A 13,815-nucleotide genomic window follows, 5' to 3' on the forward strand; every position below is an offset into this window, starting at 1 on the left:
TTTCTCTTCCCTTTGTTGATCATACTCCCCCAGGAGTGAAGCTAGTTTGCATTTGTGGGTACAGAGCTAAGAGAAGCCCCTCAGGAGAGAAAAGTGACAAGGGCCCAAGCTCTGCCTGGTCCTAGCAGCAATTAGTATTATCACGTCACTGTATATTGGCACAGTCCAACATTAAGCAATAAATCTTTCCATAGTTAATTGAAGTGTTCCTTTATTCCTGAAAAGAGTAGTTAAATTGATATGAATCTTGTGAGTGCCTTAACACTGTGGAGCACTTCACAAATGTGTTTGTTGTCCTTCCGCTGGGGCCATGCTAGCATTCTCTAGATCATTCCAATTGTAGTATAGATCTAGCCAAAGTAAGCACCATGTCCATCAATTTGGTGGATGAAAAAAGCTGGGCGAGAGAGTTAACATGGTGAATGACAAAGTTGGAATCCAAGAATTCCTCGATATCTTGTTTTCTACATCACTTTCACTTCCCAATATGAGCTCCCCACCAAGAGAACCAACTATTATAAGAAAAGATGAAAATAAAAAGGAAAAAATAGCTTAGTAAAACCAGTCAACGTACCAATTAAGTCTCCCTGTAGATGTAATGTTGCAAATCCCTAGCCCCAACACTTCTGCAGAAAAGGGAGGGAGGTGCATTCTTACATCTGTCTAGTTGGGCAGCCACAATGACTGAATTGCTTCGGTTTTGCTATTGTTCTGGCTATTTCTGTTGTCATAATTGGGCATATTCTTTTCTCACTTGACTTTGTATCAATTTGTATTGTCCCTTTTGACTCACTTCATATTTGTCATTTCTTATCATGTAGTAAAAGTCCAGTCCATTTGTTTCCCATAATTTATTTACCCGTTTCCCAATTATAGTACATCTGCTTTGTTTCCTGTTGAGGTGAAATTGAATGGGGCTAAATACAAAGTCTTATAATTTGGTTCAAAAAGTTACCATCCCAGGTATGAAATGGAAGACACAGAGCTAGACTACAGTTTGTTCATATGAAAAAAGTTCAAGGGATTTTAGGAATTTCACCTAGAAAAGTCAGCATCTACAGCAAAGCCTGTGTGACTGATATCACCCAAGATACTGGTTTCAGTAACAAATCCGTTGGTTCAAACAGTACCTGGATTCAAACAGCAATTATAAACCAAAGGACCTCAGTGGTGGTAACCATACTCACTTCCATGGAATTACAGGCTAGAATGGATAGATAGCTCTTCTGACCCCATCGGTCATGTTTAATACCTTTCCTGTAACAAATGCTAGTAATAAATACATTCCCTTGAGATCTGGAGGTAAGAAAACTGAGGGATCGCCATCAATCACTCTTAGCAGCAGCAAGTTATTTTGTAGATCCAGCTGTGATTTCCATCTCTTCTTCGGTAAGCACCTATTTGCCCAGCTATAAAGAACCCCTTTGTCCTTTTAGGGTCACTTTAGTCAATTACCCTTAGAAAAGGTCAACAGCCAGCCTGTATGTGGATCAGCTTAGCCTGATTGTCAAAGAAGACAATTGCTTCTTATTACTCTTTGTCTTATGGCCAGATTTGTAGTTTAGATTCTGGCAGCGCTACAAGGAGGAAGTGTGATGTGATAGACTCTGACACTTACTCTCTCAGTAATCCTGGGTGAGTCACTAAACTTCTCAGTGTCCCCAGGCAGATTTTTAAGACCCTCCTCCCAGAGCTAGTGCTGACCTGACTGTGTAGAGGGGGATTTTCAGCCTTTGCTGTTCTGGACCTGGGGTCAGGAAGACCTGGGCTCAAACCCTTCCTCAGCCACTTCCTAGCTGGTGACCCTGGGCATGTCACTTAACTTCTGCCTGCCTCAGTTTCCTCAATCATCAAATGGTGCTAATAATAGCACCTGCCTCCCAGGGTTGTTGTGAGTACCAAATCAGATATTATTTATGAAGTGCCTTGTAAACCAAAAAAGGATGGTATTACCATCACCATCATCACCACTACCATCATCATCCCCATTATCATCATCATTAGCATTATTATATCTCAGGTCCAAAGATATATCTATTTAGAGATAAACTATCTATATAGCAATATGAAAACCAAATGTGTGCCACCAAGGCAAAGCAGCAAACCACCTGTAATTGATAATCTTTGACCATTGTGTGAAATACTGAGAGACTTACACACACACATACACGTGACTACATCTTTCTATAGGTAAGTCTTTTCACCCATGAAAATATGGATGTGTGCATACACATTTATATCACACATCTTGTTGCTGTCATTTATCATTTGTTTTCGAAGAGGACCAATGACATCGTGGGCGATGTCTCAACTTGCATGTGAATTGGATTTAAGTGAGGCCGAGTTGCACAAAGTCAGCCTTTCTTGCTCTTCCAGAGTCACTGAGGTTCAGTGCCAGGACAAAAGTCAGATGACTGGGGATGGCTCAGGATGTAGTGAATGACTTTGGCAACCCCAATGTCTGACCAAGCTCTAAGCACACGCAGTCATCTTTATGGCCGTTGGAACAAATTCTTCTGTTGAGGGAAGTCTTCACATACTTGGTACAGGCATCCTTCTAACTCATCAGTGGGTTTGAGGTCTGTCCAGTTACCCTCAATCTGGTTTAGCTCATCTGCCAAAATGGTTTTACTTGGACGTGGCCACTGCACATGCTACAACTTCTTGGAGCTACAGCTGAGAGTTGGGTGACAAATGGACACCAAGGGTGGAGGAGCAGCCCTGAGAAGGGCTCAGCAAGCTCTCACAACAGAGGTGCCAGTCCTTCCTGAACACCACATATAACTCATTTATATCTATATACACACATACATACATAGGTACACATACATATATACATGCATGTAGATATATATACACACATATACATATATTTTATAGCTAACTATAAAAGTGTGTATAATACACATACATACATACATATTTATATGTATTTATTTCTAAATGTGTATATATAATACATATATATGTTTTTGTGTATGTATATATGTATATGTATGTATAAAATTTTCTGATCTCTTTTGCCATTAAATATATGAAAGGACATACCCAAAGAGGCAGTGGTTAGCCACACAGTGTAGTTAAGGCCCTTCCCTACATCCAAAGTTTCCCTCCCCCAGCCTCTTGACAACATCTGCAATTCTAATAGTATTTTGGCTACCATCTTTGGTGACATGTTGAGATTTATTCCAAAGCCAACTTGAATGGTCAGAGTGGAATTCTGGAGACTTATATTTCCACGAGGGCCATTTTCCTTCTACAGAGGAAGACAACTATGTCAAAACAATCTGTTTCAATCTTACATCTTATAACTGTCCTCCCTGTCCTCCCACCCCCAAGCCTGGCTAAGAGATGGTCTTAATGCAACACCCTACCTCTGACCCCTCCCCAGACATCATAAACAAAGCTGCCCCAGTGGACCCTACATACAGTGTAGCGGTACAGCAGTGGGTGATAATCTTCAGTTTCCAGGAAACATGTCATCCCTTAATCAGACAAGTGCTCTAAAGGCCCTTCCTTAGGTTTAGGATGTGAATGTTTCCCTGCTAACTGCCCCATGGTGATGTCATGGGAGTCAATTTCAGTATGACAGAAAGAGCTTTGACCCTGAAGACACAGATTTGGATTAGAGTCTGACTCTGGGCTCACTGCCACTGACCTGCACTATCTTGGCCACATCACTCCACTTCTTGGTTTCTTATGGGTTTTATGAGCTGACTTGTATGACCCTTCCAGCTCTGATGCTCCCTGATTTTTACGTCTCTCCTTCAGCCAATCTCCCCTGATTTAGCAGGATCCTTACCGTTGCCCTTCCTAGAATTACAGGAGCTTTAGAGACCATCTGGTCTAGGGATTGTTAAAGTTTTGGGGGGTCACAGACTCCTTTGGCTAAAGTGAAGTTCATGGATTCTTTCTCAGATTAAACACAGAGAATAAAATGCATAAAACAAGAACCCCAAAGCTAACAGAAATAAAGATGTGGTTTTTTTCTTCCAAGTTCACAGATTACCTGAAATTTATCCATGAACCTTGTAGATGTAATCCAATGCCATGATCTTATTCCCCCATCATCATTTTACAGATGAGGGAACTGAGGCCCAGATCAGCAAAATGTTCTCTCTAAAACCATGAAGGTATTCAGATATTCAATAGGATATTTGAAATTTGAACTGAGGCCCTCTGTGTCCAATTCAGTGCTCCTTTGAAGCCGACAGTTTGTTCAAGGAGGCATTACTGCCCCCAAGCCAGCCTATGGCTATGCACTCAGTTAGGCACTGCTGATATTAGGCAGGCCTGGGGGAAAGGACTCACTACGATGTTCCTCGGTAGTCAGAGGAAGAGGAGAACACAGGCACTGAAAGGTTCAAGTGCTTGGACTCCCAAATTATCTTATTATATTATATATATTATATATATATTATATATATATATATATTATATTATATCTTATATATTATTTTCATTGTTGTTCAGTCATTTCAGTCCTGTCTAACTCTTTGTGACCCCATTTGGGGTTTTATTAGCAAAGATACTGAAGTGGTTTGACTCTTGTGGTGTTACTGTGATTAAAGATCTTCCCCATCCATTAATCCCATTAACGGGTCTCTGGTGTAGCTGGTTAAGGGAAGCTCGATTAGGAGAGGCTTGGGCACTCATACCCTTTTGCTAATTAGGTCACAAGGATTATGAAGTCCTTGGGCTCCAAAAAGGGTATATTTACTTTGAGGGTGGCCATTAAGCTATCTCTGAGAACTGCAGGAGGAGAGGAGGAAGCCAAGTAGTCAGCTAGGATTTGTGAGTGAGTATTTACAGGAAGGCCCCAGCGGAGGGGAAGGTTGTGGGATGGCTTGGCTCCCTGCTGTGATATTGTGTTTTAAGTTCCTTGCTCTTATGATAAAGTGGGCTTACTGGTTTTAGAATACAATTGCTGCTATGTTGAATTAGTTATTGGTTTTGAGATATGATCCTCTGGTGGCTGAATAAATGTTTTGCTTCTTCTGCCTTCTATATGGAGAGTCTCATATTCTGGGATATGGAACTATACAGGCATATTCATGGTCATTATTGATATTGTCACACTTGCCTTACTGATACACCTCCTTCTCAAGCTCATTTTGCAGGTGAGGAAACTGAAGCAAACAGGGTTAAGTGACTTGCCCACAGTTATACAATTATCAAGTGCTTGATGCCAGATTTGAACTCAGGAAGATGAGTTTGGTGACTATGTGCTCTATCTACTGTGATACCCAGATGCCCCATAATTATATTATACATACATACATACATATATATATATATGTATATATACACATATACATATATATATATGTGTGTGTGTGTGTGTGTGTGTGTGTGTGTATCATTCCCCTGTATGACTAGATTAGAAGCTCCCTGGGGATGGACTTTTTCTGCTTTTTCTTTCCATCCTTTATACCTAAGACAGTGCTTGGCACCTCTGCATAATAAATACTTATATGTCCATTGATTATAGATTGAAAGAGTGGATGAAATGGGGTTGAAGCCAAACCTTGTTATGTTCCCACTTCTGCTGAAGGCCACATCTGGGCATACAATCCATTGTGCACTTAACATAGTAAGTATTTAATAAATGCTTGTTGATTGTGTGAAACTGAAGACTGGTTCAAGCATCTCCTGGGGCCATTACCAACCACAGCTGGTCTTAACTTTGTGAATGAGTCCCAACTCTTCCTTGGACATCTCACACAGGCAAATGATAGATATCCTTTTCAGGAAGTTGTTCCTAATTCACCCAACAGAGCTGAATTAACAGCCAATTAGAGGATTCAAGAGAAGCAAAATGTGAACTCACTATAAGTACCAGAAAATCCAAAGGGAAGCCACTTATAAATTCCCACCATGAATAAAGTATGATGAATCCACAGAAAAGCTCCCCAGGGTTTGAGAGTTCCTTGAAAATGGCCTGAAGCACTTCGCGAGTTTCATTAATTTCCTCACCTGTGCCTATGTATTAATCAGATCTCACCCAGTACCCAGTAGAATGTCTTAACTGCGTGGAGCATTAGACCAACATTTCTTCAATAATATTTGTGCACCAGAAATGTGTACTTGGTCCTACCATGTTTCCTAACTGAATTCTGTGTCATAGAAGCATGGATTTACAGTTGAAAGAGAACTTAGTAGCCGTTGAGTCCAAGCCCCTTATTTCACATCTAAGGAAACTGAGGCTGATGGGGATGGAGTGATTTGCCCTTCATATCTCCTCTCTTCACGTCTCACCAGGCTGCTCTCCAGATTTCTCCATCATTCCCCAGAAGCCTCTTCCTCCTGGAAGATCATTTCAGCCCCGTGGAGGTAATCTCTGCCTCTGAGGTATCTCCCTCTGGTTGGACAGCTCCTCCTAGAACCTCCATTGGTAGAGGAGCCAAGGCCAGCCATCTCTTCATTTCTCATTCAACTGCACTCAGAACTTCTCCCACACACCCCCCCTCCACCCCACTTCAGCTATCTTTTATGTGTTGTCTTCCCCATTAGAATGTAAGCTCCTTAATGGTAGGGAAAGACTTTCTTTTTGCTTTTATTTGTATTTCCATTATTTAGCATAGTGCTGGGCATATATTAAGTGCTTGTTGTCTGACTGACTAATCGCCAGAGTCACATACCCGTTAAGTGCCTGATGCAGGATTTGAACTTGGGTCTTCTTGACTTTAAGTCCAACTTTCTATCCACTGCACCACCTAGTGGTGCCACATGTACAACTTTGATTCCTTAGTATTATAAGATTATAAGTATTATATGCTAAGATTCCTTAGTATATATGTCTATAGTACTATAAGTGTTATAAGATTATACTATTATGCAGATTTAGAGCTGGATGGGAATTTGAAGACCAAATGGACCCATCTCCTAACTTAATAGATGAAGAAACTGAGGCAGAGAAAGACTTGGAATCAATCATGGTCACATGAGTAACAAAGCAGAAAGGAAGGATTTGAACCCAGGTCTTCCATCTTGAAATCCTGAATGGTAGCCACCATGCTATATCCAAGTACATGGCCCCAGTTTTTAGGTTTTCTTGGTGGTGAACACTAGATATAGAAGTGGAAGACCTGGATTCTAATTCTGGCTCTGATATTAACAAAGCATGTGACCTCAGGCAAGAGACTATATTGTCTAGTAGATAGAACTCTGGACTTAAAGTTGGGAAGACCTGAGCTCAAATTCTGACCCAGACACCTAATAGCTGTGTAACCCTGGGCAAGTCACTTTAACTTTCTCAGCCTCAGTTTCCTCATGTGTAAAATGAAGGGCTTAGATTGGACAACCTCTAAGGTCCCTTCCAATTCTGAATCCATAGTCCAATGATTAGACTTTTCCTTTGTCTGGATCTCACTTCCTTTTGCTGCAAAATGAGAGATGGAAATAGCTGATCTTGCAGCCTCTTCTTAACTCTACCATTTTATGATTCCATGAAATTAGAATTTGGCATGCCTTTCTAAGCCCTGACTCTGGGTAAAAATAGAAAGTGTTTATTAAAATAACTCAAGCTTGTCTACTTAGTAACACAAAGCAAACAGGCAAACATCAGAAAGAAAATATTCAGAGGAAATTTTTTTAAAAACCAACGCTAGCTGCTTTGCTGTTGGCATGGCTGGTGTCAAGCATGGTTTTCTTCTTTGACATGGAGGAGAAATTTCTTTTCTCTGCCTACAGATTCACTCAACTTTGCTCCTCAAAAACCTTTGGTTTGTCTCCACCTCCCCTACCTTCCACAGTTCTATCTCTTTAATTAGCGTCAGAGACCAAGCTGGTCACAAGGCAAAAGAGAAGCTCCAGTGGGCAGGGGATGCTTTATTTGTTGGTTTTGTATCCCCAGCCAGGTCCCAACACAGATGTTTTGCATACATTAGTAGGCACTCAATAAATACGTGTTAGAATGGATTTTGAGCCAGGGAGATTCATTCCACAAATGTCTATTGAGCTTTTCCTATATTCAAGACATTGTGTAAGGTGCTCAGATGAATACAAATTTCTATAAGACCTAGCTCCTGCTTTCAAGGAGCTTACAATCTACCAAGGAAAATGACATGTGTGTACACACACACAGAGAGAGAGAGAGAGAGAGAGAGAGAGAGAGAGAGAGAGAGAGAGAGAGAGAGAGCGCCAGAAGATGTTCTGTTGCAGAAGAGGGGAAAGTACAAAGTTCTATGGGAATTTAGAGACAGCAAGCAATCTCTTCTGCCTTGGAGTATGGGGTACCACCTTCATCATCACCTCCTCCAGTCTCCACTGTCTGTCAAAATCTTGCCCTTTTTTAAAGTCCAACTCAAATGTGATCTCCTCCATGAAATTCCAAATCTCCTCATTTTGCAGATAAAGAATGAAAGCTCAGAGAAGATAAGGGACTTATTTAACATCACACTGGTAGGAAGTATTTGTTGTTGTTGAGTCATTTCAGTTGTGTCCTACTCTTTGTGACCCCATTTTGGGATTTTCTTGGCAAAGATACTAGCTTGGTTTGCTATTTCCTTACTCAGCTCATTCTACAGATAAGGAAACTGAGGCCAGCAAGGTTAAATAACTTGCCCAAGGTTACACAGCTTAAGTGTCTGAAGCCAGTTTTGAACTCAGGAAGAGGAGTCTTCCCGACTCCAGGCCCCAAACTCTGTCCACTGTGCTAACTAGACCCCAAATTTCCTGACTTTAAATCAGGGCTATTTCCACCATACCTTGTTTCATTCTGGAACCCAGTAAGCACTTAATAAATGCTTGTCGATTGACTTATTGGCACCACTAGGCTTCCGGTGGAGAAACAAATAAATGTCCAGGGACATTTTCCTTGGTGTGAAGCCAAGGGATAGCAGCGGGGTGTGGAGGAAGTGTACCATCTGGTAGCTTCCTAGTTTAACCGATTATTCTTGCTCACCGGTTTCTAGCTGCTGATAGAATGAAAGTTATGTTAAACTGTAAATTTAACACATTTTAAAATTATATGTAAGGTGTGTGCTGGCCATGTAAGATGTGTAAATCCACATGGGTTGTCTAAATGTGGCTTGCAGGAAGGCGTGGATATCTCTGGAATCTTGCCTACCCCTTTCTAAGAGAGACTGTGGATTCTTGCCTTGAGGAGAGCAGGAGAATGGACCATGAGACTGGCTGGCTGGTTTGTTCTACACTGAGAGGGAAGTACTAGACTAGAAGAAGCTTTATTTGCCACATCAGATATTGGTAGCCTAGTGACTTGATTTTTAGGTTCAAAAGCTACTGGTCACCATGCCTTAAAAGAAGAGTGTACCCCAAGCTGGAGTATTTGTTGGAGAAGGAAATGGCAAACCATGACAGTATTTTTGCCACGAAAACCCCAAAATGGGGTCACAAAGAGTTGGACACAGCTGAAATGCCTTAACAAATATGCTGTCTTGGCCCCTGCCCACCAAACGCTAATTACACAAAGACCATCAAAAATAGTGAATAGCATATACACTCTTTTATTTAAGAAAATTCTGGGAAGAAATCAGAAAAGTTTAAAAAGATGTACCAGAAAGTCCATAAAAGTGGATGAGCTCTTTAGATAGGATCAAGATGAGATCTTAGCCTACCCAACTGTTCCCAGCTACTAAAGTGCCTTCCCTCTGTGTATATCTTGTATCAATACTGTTATTTGAGTGCTTTCTCCCCAATTAGAATGCGAGCTTATGGGATTGTATTTTTTGCCTTTCTTTGCATTTGTAGGGCCTAGCATAAAGTAAGCACTCAATGATTTGATTTGTTGACTGGAGAGCTCTAACTCAAAGTATTTTTTCCAGTTTGAGACTAAATCTATGTCTCTACATTTTCTTTCCAATGCTGTAAGTTTTTGCTTTGGGGGACAAGCAAAACAAGCTGAATCTTTTCTTGTCCTGCTTTGACTTTCTTGAAAACTGTGGCTGCGCATCTTCTGTTCTCCAGGTAAATAATCCCAAGGCCCTTGAGAGCCTCGTGACCTGGAAGCCCATCTCTGCTCCCTTGCTCTTCTAAACACTCTCCAGTTTATCAGCTGTGGCACCTGGAATTGAATACCACACTCCAGACTAGGGAGGGCCAGAGTCGCACATAGAGAGACCATCCTCTCCCTTCTTAGATAGGCATCACTAATATGTTCGAACAATGTTGATGCTGGTGAGGCTGGCTCCATGGATATGACCGATGGGGTGCCCCTACCTTTGAGGAGCTGCAATTGACTAGTGACCCAGAGACATGAGGAGTGGAGGTCGGCTGTAGCATTGGACATCTCCAAGATGGCAGCCTTTTGGTGAAGAATTATGATTCTGGAGAGATTTGGGCATCATTCTTTGTATTTTTATGTGACACTGATTGTGGCTGTAGATTGTGTGTCTGGTCATGTGATTCTATTTGTATGTGTATTTGTATTTATGATTGTGTGTTTTTTGTATGTAACCAGAGTGAAGGACTCCAAGGAATAGGAATAAAAGGTATCATCGGGGAACTGTATGATGGGAAGAGAAGATGGGCTGATCAGGTGGGATGGGTGTGGATGGAGGCCTCAGGATATCAGGAGAAATAGAGGATGGCCTGCAGCACACGGGGTGGAGCCTCCCAAGTGAGCTGATGGCAGGACTGGAAAGAGTCTGGAAAGCATAGGCAGGTATGGATGGGTTGTGAGAACTGGTGAGAACTTCCAAAAGGACAAGATCCCAGATATATTTTGAGCATTGAGAATCGTGTATGTGACTGGGCACCCAGTAGAGGACAAACTCCTTTGAGAGCAAAGACTATTTTTTATTTTGCTTTTCTATTCCTAGCACTTAATGGAGTATCTTACACCTACACATAGTAGGTATTAATAAATGCTTCCCAATGAGTGTAATGCAATATAAATGGATGACCAAAAAAGAGAATGGGTCAATTACATGCCAAGAGTGAGAGACAATGGATAGATAGGCCAAGCACTGGACTAAAAGGCACGAAATTTTAACAGAGCAAGAGGGATGATCCCAGCACCTTGGGAAAATTCGTCACTGAAGGTCTGTAGCAAGACGCAGAAAAACCGCCGGGGAGAAGATGTGGATGGGTGGCCATCTGCACTGGTGGAGGGTCATACACATCGATGGAGAGCTGGTGCCAGCCTCCCTTCTCAGCCTGATTTCACATAGTTCCTCTTCACACTCTCTGTTCCAGGGAGCTGTCAATTCCCCAGCTCAGTGGGCCATCTGCTACTTTATTGCATTCACAGAGGCCATTTCCCACACCTGGAATGCCCTCCCTTCTCAGCTCCTCCTCTTCTTTGAGGCTCATCTCAGCTGCCATTTCTTCCCCACCCCCCTTGTACCTGATCTCTTCTTCCTTAAACGTTTCTGGGACTGATCTCTCCATTGCCCACTTCACTGCTCATCTTGTCTTGGCTTCTCTGGCACATATCATATTCCTGCCTCTGCAGAATGTAAGCTCTTTGAAGGCAGGAATTTGGACATGTTTGGGTTTGTATCATCATTGCCTGTATCATGGTAGGCAATTGCTGCATATTCTATTAACTGAATTAAATGTGGTCCTGGCTTTCTTGTGAGGTCAGGGTGAATGCATGTATAAACAGTCCACAGTACCAGGCAGGGGAAAGGGGGCTGGATCTAGAGTCACAAGCTTGCCTCTGGCGCTTCCCATTTGTGTGACCTTGGGCAAGTCACAATCTCTCTGGGCTTTAGTTCCACATTGGTAAAATCAGGAATTTTGACTAGATGGTCTTGCCTGGCTCTAAAATGAGATTCCTGTGGTTGATCTTTCATGTCCCTTAAAGTATTTCATAGTGTTAATGGCCTGCTTGGTCAATCACCCAGCCAGGGTCTTCGGTGGTCAGCCAGTCCAGGAACATTTATTTAGCACTTATTATAAACAGACATGTGCTAAATGCTGGGGCGGCAGGGCCTGCCCTCAAGAAGCAGTCATTCTAATGCAGGAGACAAGATACTTAATACAGAGGATATACATGGTCACCAGGAGGTAACCATGAAGGAGAGGGTGCTAGCAGCCTGAGGGGCCAGTAAGGGCCTCCTGCACAAGCTAGTCCTGGAGCTGAGTCAAGAAGGGAGCCAGGAGCTAAGGGGTGGAAGGGAGGAGAGAAAGCGCAACAAGCCTGGACCACCGCCAGCATGGATGGGAAGAGGTGGGAGCTGGGGGTAACGAGCAGCAAGTCCTTTTTGGTCATGGAGATAATAGGAAGTTATTGGCATTTATCGCGTGGTGAGGAGGAATAACCTGGCAGACCTAGGCTTGAGAAAAATCTCTTTGGAAGCTGAATGGAGGATGGATCAGGATGGGGAGACACTTGAGGAAGGTTCTGAAAAAGGAAATGGGGTCATTCTCTCCTCCAATGGAACCTGGAATTAAACTTTCATCCCAAGGTTTATGTGAGCCAAAGACAAAACTAGGGTGGTACCAACAGAGCTTTGTCCCAGGCTGAAAACTTTAGAGGACATCAATAGTACCACCCAACGGCATACTTCCTTTCCCTGCCTAATCCAGCTCGAGCAGCAGTGACCTGGTGTGGGGGCTCACTTCCTGCTCTGCCCAGCCCTGTCCTGGACAGCAGGGGCCTTCTCCAAACACCTGCTTCCTCCTTCATGGCTGCTGCTCCTAGTCTCTGTCTCCAACAGTGTAGAAGCTTTGTGGACCCCCAGACAGTGCAGGGACCTTGAGATTCTCCTGGTCAGGCTTCCCTTTTCTACAGGCCTAATAAACAAAATATACTCATGACACACTTTTAAGTTTCCTCTGATTATTAATACTTCCTCAATCATTTTCTTAAGTCTGTACAATGGAAAAGAGGTAAAGTGTCTTGTTTATGGCCGGAGAGCTAGTAAGTGTTAGCAATGGTGTGCTTGTAATGTTTAACATCCAGCTTTCCAAAAAAAACCAAAAACCTCGCCATACTCATGGAACCCTTAAGTTTAATCTGTATTATTAACATTATCTCAGTCATTTACTTAAGTCTAGACAATGGAAAAAATAATAAATTAAACCCTGACTTGGAGCAATTGCTGATTTTCAAGGTATAAGTGCTCTCACTAAAAATTTAACAATCAGCTCTCCTGAGCAGGTACTAGCTGGCTCCAGCACATTGCCCTCTCAGAAGCAAGATTCCACCATAGACCTTCCAGATTCTGAGCCCCTCTCTCCCTTCACTGTGCCACACTGCACATATTCATTGAGGCTATCCAAAGTGCCAGCCTATAGGAGAGGGGCAGTTTTCACTACAGGGCAAAGTGCACTGGCCTTGGGATGAAGACAAGCTTGCTATCTGAGTGACCTTAGACAAGTCATGTCACTTTAAGCCTCAGTTTCCTCAAGTGTGAAGTAGCTCTCTGGCTCTCTACCCACTCTGCCTCACTGGGCTCATATGAGGAAAGGCCCTTCATTCAATAGGCATTTATTGAGGACCTACTATGTGCCAAGTTCTGTGCTAAGCACTGGGGCTACCAGGTCAAAAATATGGCTGTCCCCCCCACAAGGGGACCACAAGGGAACGTATAGAGAATATATATAAAATAAAGCTCTCAATGCGTGGGGGATACAAGACATGCCCAGAAAAAGTCCTGCCCTCAGAATGCTTGCCATCTAGCTATAATCAAGGTGCACTATTCAGCTCAATAAAAAACAAAATGGCTTACTTGAAGTGTATGAATCAGATGGAAAGAGCTCTGGGTTTGGAGTCAGAGGGCCCAGGTTTGAATCTGAACTCTATGCCTTACCACCTGTGGGACCTTTCACAGGTCACATCTCACTGGGCCTCAGTTTCCTCAACTGTAAAATGAAAGGGTTGATCTAAACGGGCTCTGCAGTCCC

The 13,815-nt window shown here is 42.6% G+C and overlaps 1 non-coding gene across 1 annotated transcript; it reads right to left on the reverse strand.

The window, feature by feature from the left end:
* Positions 1–260: 260 nt before the first annotated feature.
* Positions 261–365, reverse strand: LOC118830371. Its single transcript, XR_005009018.1, has one exon. It is a non-coding gene; the product is annotated as a U6 spliceosomal RNA (small nuclear RNA).
* Positions 366–13,815: the final 13,450 nt, after the last annotated feature.

Source organism: Trichosurus vulpecula, chromosome 8, assembly GCF_011100635.1.
Source record: "Trichosurus vulpecula isolate mTriVul1 chromosome 8, mTriVul1.pri, whole genome shotgun sequence".
NCBI classification, from domain to species: domain Eukaryota; kingdom Metazoa; phylum Chordata; class Mammalia; order Diprotodontia; family Phalangeridae; genus Trichosurus; species Trichosurus vulpecula.